Below are 7,184 nucleotides of genomic sequence, written 5' to 3'. Positions count from 1 at the left end.
CCCCATTGATATACGAGTACAAAATAATTGCCCAGTCTTTGGAAGCGGTAACATCCGTCAAGTATCTGGCTGTGACTATTCGAACTGATCTCAAATGGAATGATCAGATTACACAAGTAACGGGTAAGGCAAACGCTAGATTGCGGTTTATTGGTAGAATCCTGAACCGATGACGTCCTTCAACAAAGGAAATAGCTTACAGTATGTTAGTTCGTCCAGTCTTAAGAGTATTGTTCGTCTGTATGGACCCTTACCAGTTGGGTCTGGTTCACGAGATTGAGAAGGTTCAAAGAAGAGCGGCAAAATTCGTGACTGGTACATTTAGCCAACGCGAGAGCGTTACAAATCTCATAGAAAGTTTGAAGTGGGACGGGGCGCTAAACGGAAGGGGCTGCTCTCTAAATTCCGAAATCCGATCTTCACCGAGAATGTAGATCATACATTATTACCACCAACTTTCAAGTCGCGCAATGATCACCGCCAAAGATTAGAGCTCGTACTGAAGCGTTCATACAGTCATTTTGTCCTCGCGCGATCCGCGAGTGGAACAGAGGGGGAGGGGGGGGGGGGGGAAATATGACTTTGGTGCGAATTGTGCCCTCCGGCACAAACCGCTTGGTGGCTAGCGGAGTATGTATGTAGATGTAGATGTAGATGTAAATCTTCCTCCGAGTTTGGCTTCTTCTGTAAATAATGGGCAACAGTATTTTGTAATCAATACTTAACTGTAGGAAATAGCCCTAAGAATAATAATCATAAAAAGTAATTGGGCTCATTATCAACTATTCAAAATGGGGCGACGGAAAAATATCGAAACACCAAAAAATAACTAATGTAGAGTAATGAAATTTCGGGAATACATTTGTCTAGGTGATATATGTAAATGATGGACATTGGAAGATCACATGTCAATAAAGCCCGAGATCGGCCATTGCAAATGTAAAATGCTGGTTCATTAATTATCGGTGTAACAGGCTGAATTTTGAGCGCAAGGTTGCAACCACATATGCATTGCGTAGTACAGGTGCCGGATGTCAGTTTGTGGGATGGAGTTCCATATCTGTCGCATTTAGTCAGTCAATAAAGGGCGGTTAATGCAGTTTTTGGATGACGCTGTAGTTGTCGTCCGACGATGTCCCATATGTGCTCGACTGGAGACAGATGTGGTGATCGAGCAGGCCCAAGCAACATGTCAACACTGTTAGAGCGTGCTGGGTTGCAACAGCGATATGTGTGGGAGAGTTAACCTGTGTGAAAACACTCTATGAAATCCTAGTTATGAAGGCAACCACAACAGGTCGAACAACCAATCTGACGTACTAGTTTGCAGCCAGAGTGCGTGGGATAACCGCGTGCGTGCTTCTGCTTCCATACGAAATCGGTCCACAGACCTTAGCTCCAGTATAAGTCCAGTGTGTCTACCAAGCAGACAGTTTGTTTGCAGATCCTCAATTGGCCTCCTTCTAACTGACACGTGGCCATCACTGCTACCGAGGTAGAACCAGCTACCAGTAGAACCAGAATCAAACATAACAGATCTCTACGCTGCCCTCGAATGAGCTCTCACTTGACACTACTGAAGCCACAAATGGCAGTTGTTTCGGGTCAGTGAAATGCTCGCTACATGGCGTCTGGCTCGGAGTTGTCCTTGAAGTAATCGATCTGTAACAGTTCTTTGTGCCACTGTGGTGCCACCTGCTGCTGCAGATGCAGTACTAGGCACCAGAGCCATACGCCCGACGTGATGGTCTTGCTCTCGGTAGTGCCACGTGGCCGTCCAAACCCTAGTCTTCTTGCGACCGTACATTCTCGTGACCACCGCTGCCAGCAGTGGTATACATTCTTGCCAAGTATTTCTGCAATATTGCAGATCGAACATCGAGATTCTCGTAGTCCTATTACACGACCTCTTTCAAACTCAGTGAGGTGTTGCCGCCTGAAAGGCACTCTTGACTAACATCAGCTCACCAGGTCCACTCTCGTAGATAACTAACGCTCACGATCGTTACAGCGTGTATCTAAAGCAAACATAATTTCCGTCCTCATAGTGGCGCGAAATTTCAGCACCCGTCATCTTTCAGACGTAGAAACACGATTACCAACTATCCTTTATTTCATGCAATTCCTACTCGATGTCGAGATTTTTCTTCTATTAGAGAGTTTGGATTTTGACTGCACCAATATTTTCAATCAAGGAATAAAATTGTGCAATCAGTTACTCAAAGCGATTTAGAAGGTTACTAAAAACAAACATACTTAAGTAGTACATCTTACTCGACACATTCTATTTGTTGGATTATTTACATAACGCAGCATAAGAGTTTAGGTAACGGCCTTGCCGCAGTGGATACACCGGTTCCCGTGAGATCCCCGAAGTTATGCGTTGTCGGGCGTGGTCGGCACTTGGATGGGTGACCATCCAGGCTGCTATGATCTGTTGCAACTTTTCGGGGTGCACTCAGCCTCGTGATGCCAATTGAGGAGCTACTCGACCGAATAGTAGCGGCTTCGGTCAAGAGTACCATCATAACGACCGGGAGAGTGGTGTGCTGACCCCACGCCCCTCCTATCCGCATACTCCACTGAGGATGACACGGCGGTCGGGTGGTCCCGATAGGCCACTCGTGGCCTGAATACGAAGTTAAAAGCGAAAGAGTTTATAAAAAGGTAGTAACAGTACAAAACCTGTCAAATTATTGTCAAACTGCTCTGGTAAGTGTGTAAATGCACATACGAAGTACGTTATTTTTGTTGTTTTTAAATTATAATACCAAGATTTGTTCAGTATCCTTGTAAAAGTGATCTATCTACTACTACAATTACTGAAACACTTCACAACACACTTCCGCACTACGATGAATTTTTTTCTGGTAAATAGTACACCAAGCTCTGTAAAGGATAATACTGACATTTTATCTCCTGCCTGAGTCAGTTTTTCAGTGAAGATAACGAGAAGTTGCAGTACGAAAATCGGAAAATTACCACCATGCTCATAGTCCCGATGACATCTACATCTTCATCTACATCTACATGGATACTCTGCAAATCACATTTAAGTGCCTGGCAATTCTCTATTATTCCAATCTCGCATAGCACGCGGAAAGAATGAACACCTATATCTTTCCGTACGAGTTCTGATGTCACCTATTTTATCGTTATGGTCGTTCCTCCCTATGTAGGTCGGTGTCAACAAAGTATTTTCGCATTCGGAGGAGAAAGTTGGTGATTGGAGATTCGTGAGAAGATTCCGTCGCAACGAAAAAGGTTCTTTTAATGATTTCCAGCCCATCATTTCTGTGACACTCTCTCCCATATTTCGCCATAATACAAAACGTGCTGCCTTTCTTTGAACTTTTCCGATGTACTCCGTCAGTCCTCTCTGGTAAGGATCCCACACCGCACAGCATTATTCTAAAAGAGGATGGACAAGCGTAGTGTAGGCAGTCTCCTTAGTAGGTAAGTTACATTTTCTAAGTGACCTGCCAATAAATCGCAGTCTTTGGTTAGCCTTCCCCACAACATTTTCTATGTGTTCGTACCAATTTAAGTTGTTGGTAATTGTAATACCTAGGTATTTAATTGAATTTACGGCTTTTACATTAGACTGATTTATCGTCTAACCGAAATTTAACGAACTTCTTTTAGCACTCATGTGGATACCTCACACTTTACGATTTTAGGGCCAACAGCCACTTTCCACACCATTCAGATATCTTTTCTAAATAGTTTTGCAGTTTGTTTTGATCTTCTGATGACTTTATTAGTCGATAAACGACAGCGTCATCTGCAAACAACCGAAGACGACTGTTCGGATTATCTCCCAAATCGTTTATATAGATAAGGAATAGCAAAGAGCCTATAACACTACCTTGGGGAACGCCAGAAATTACTCGATGACTTTCCGTCATTTATTACGAACTGTGACCTCTCTGACAGGATATCACAAATCCAGTCACATAACTGAGACGATATTATATGCCGGCCGCTGTGACCGAGCGGTTCTAGGCGCTTTCGTCCGGAACCGCGCTTCTGCTGCGGTCGCAAGTCGAATCCTGCCTCGGGCATGGATGTGTGTGTTGTCCTTAGGTTAGATAGGTTGAATTAGTTCTAAGTTTAGGGGACTAATGACCTCAGATGTTAAGTCCTACAGTACTTAGATCCATTTGAACCATTTTTTCGATATTTTACTAGCACGCAATTTCACTACGAGCCGCTTGACAATTGATAAACTGCCCAGGAACTGGTATTGCGAAATAAATTTACAGTGTAGCACCAGCTTCTTGCAATATGAAATAACGTTTGTACATTGCATGTTGTTTGTGGTGAGGGTGTATGATGTGTGCCATGAGATTTTCTCTACGTTAGTGTAGGAGGAGGGGGAGAAGGAGATTAGTGTTTAAGGTTCCATCTGAATCGAGGTCATCAGAGGCGAAGCGCAATCTCAGACTGGGGAAGGACACGGAAGGAAATCAGCCTTGCCCTTTCGAAGGAACCATCCCGGTATCTGCCTTAAGCGATATAGGGAAATCACGGGAAACCAAAATCAGAATGGCCGGACGCTGGTTTGAACCGTCGTCCTCCCGAACACGAGTCTAGTATTTTAACCACTGCGCTACCTCGCTCGGTTTAATGTCGAAGTCTCTACATCTCTGCCTAAATCGCAACCTGCATTAGATGAACATGGTTACTGTAGTCAAGAACTGGACTTCCTCGAAAATTATTACTTCTCCAATCCCCCTCCCTTCCCCCAATCGCCACGTATTTCCATATTGTACATTTCTTGATCCCTCAGCATGTGTCTATCAAAATATCTATAAGTATTGTCAATTGCAATAGTTCTAAGAGATTAAAAGTTATTTGATGTATGGTGTGAAAAAACACAAGTTTTGAGACTCTTTTTAAGTTGCAATATCTTACATCCAGCTGTGTCCACGTTTTGCTTCTGTTGTGCAGTACAGTCATGTGCTGACAGATAGCCAGGCAAATGAAACTGGCTGTTTACGAATAAATACTAGAAGTATTACACGCTGTACAAGAAATTTCTGATATATTATATTTTTAATTACGGTGACGATATATGTGTCTGTAAATTAAATCTCCAACGACTAAAAAATGGATCACATGACTAGGAGTAAATTAGAGTCTGGGCCGGATTTCACAAGACGTTGGGGAGGTATTTCCAAGAATGGAAGGCTGTGTCGAGTGCTCTGTTGACTTACCAGGTGGTTGAGCGCGATAGTAGTAAAGGTCTCTTTCTAACAGAAAAATATTCTCGGTAACATTTGCGCAGCCCTTCGTGCTATCTAAACAAACTGTGTAACTACAAATACAATTTACATGTTTACAGTTAGGAGTATTAGCGCCGAGGAAGATGCACACAAAAATGGTAGTGAACGTGAATAACCAAAAAAAGTACAACCTGTACCCGATTTAAGGTCCAATCGATGCAGCTGTAGGAAATAAGGTAGTTTAAACGAGATTTTTCTCATGTTACTAACTGAAACTTAAAGAAATTTATAGAAAGAAGCCATAAGTAGGGATGCCGTTGAAGAAGCGATTAAGACAGAAACGGTAAAGACCTGCAGGAGGTACATGAAATGGACTTGCGACTGCGGGATGCGTAACAGATGCAAGGTGAGTCTTCTATATTTACACTTTTCTTATACAGTTTAAATAATTTTTAGGTAATTACTACATCTCGCATCTACTACTAAATGATAAAAATACACACATATAATATCCACCTTTATTGGTTTGTTTTCTTCTCCTGCTCATATTGCGGCAATAACGAGCTCGTTTCAGTATATAGTTTTATTTCAGAATATCAAAACTGATTTACGACTCAGAACACCAGAACGTAAATGCTTAGAGCTGTATACCACAGTCACCACACTCAGGAGATATCATTGTATGTACTGCAAAATACTTTCTTTTCAATATGGTACATTCCGCCAGGTAGAATGTTTTAAAACAGGTTCATGAAATAGAGTTTACGGGAGAATCGACAGTATTGTCATCTAGCATAATAACACAGTTACATTTAGTACCACAGTAACATTTATCACCATGTTCAACACGTTATAATAAGTAGTGATATAGTCTATGTAGAATCAATGTATTTAAAGAAAGTATATCAAAAATAATTTGTTATACTGTGTAACTTACAATGTCTTATTTCTCTCTGTTCTAGTGGGCATGTGGAAGATCTAATTGTTTTAAAAATGGAAACTTTACCATTGGTCAGTATACCATACTTCAATTCCCCGACCGCTACGGTCGCAGGTTAGAATCCTGTCTCGGGCATGGATGTGTGTGATGTCCTTAGGTTAGTTAGGTTTAATTAGTTCCAAGTTCTAGGCGACTGATGACCTCAGAAGTTAAGTCGCATAGTGCTCAGAGCCATTTTTTTCAATTCCCGCTGGCTGATTATGATGCGGTTTATGGCTCACAGTAATGTCTGCCGCCGCTCGCAAGTTTAAAACATCGTCTTTTGCACAGTGGTCCTTGTTTTCCTTAGTTTACTTTAGTCGGATGTTTTGAGCCAACTGGCTGCGTTGCGACACCAGACGGTGTTCGCTGCACTCTGAACCTTGACACTCTCCGCTTTGCACCAAAGAGGAGCAGATGCACTTTCTTTTTCCATGTCAATTGCAGCGCCACTATAAATTCTGCCGTCAAGGCGGAGAGAAGTTGTTTCTGTCTGCTTACGCCACAGCTCTTTTTATTCTCTCGATCCTCTTATCTGACAGGTCGTCCCATAAGATATAAATTGCAGAGATTCGTGATTCGCTATTTACACTGTATGAAATAATGGTTACCATATATAATTGATTTTTCGTTAGTATGACACTGTCCAATTTAAACGCGACCCATTGTTGAGCACTGCTCGAGTCTTTGGTATCCCCACCAGGTCAGGTAAAGGAAGGCATCTACATCCGCACGATTACTCTGCAGTTCACAGTTAAGTGACTGGCAGAAGGTTAATTTTTATTTTTTCTTTTCGTTTTTATTTTGAACGTCTAGTTTCACAGGACCAAATTGAGGAACAAATCTCCAAGCTCATGGAACGTGTCAGTACATGAAATGACAACATAAAAGTAATAACAGATAAAATTAAATGTTTATGAACCCTAAAAAAGATAAGCCATAAGTTTATGTAAAAGCAATCAACAATATAACACAGG

This window comes from Schistocerca serialis, chromosome 1 (genome assembly GCF_023864345.2).
Source record: "Schistocerca serialis cubense isolate TAMUIC-IGC-003099 chromosome 1, iqSchSeri2.2, whole genome shotgun sequence".
In the NCBI taxonomy this organism is placed as follows: Eukaryota; Metazoa; Arthropoda; class Insecta; order Orthoptera; family Acrididae; genus Schistocerca; species Schistocerca serialis.
Note: the sequence above shows the minus strand (reverse complement) of the source record.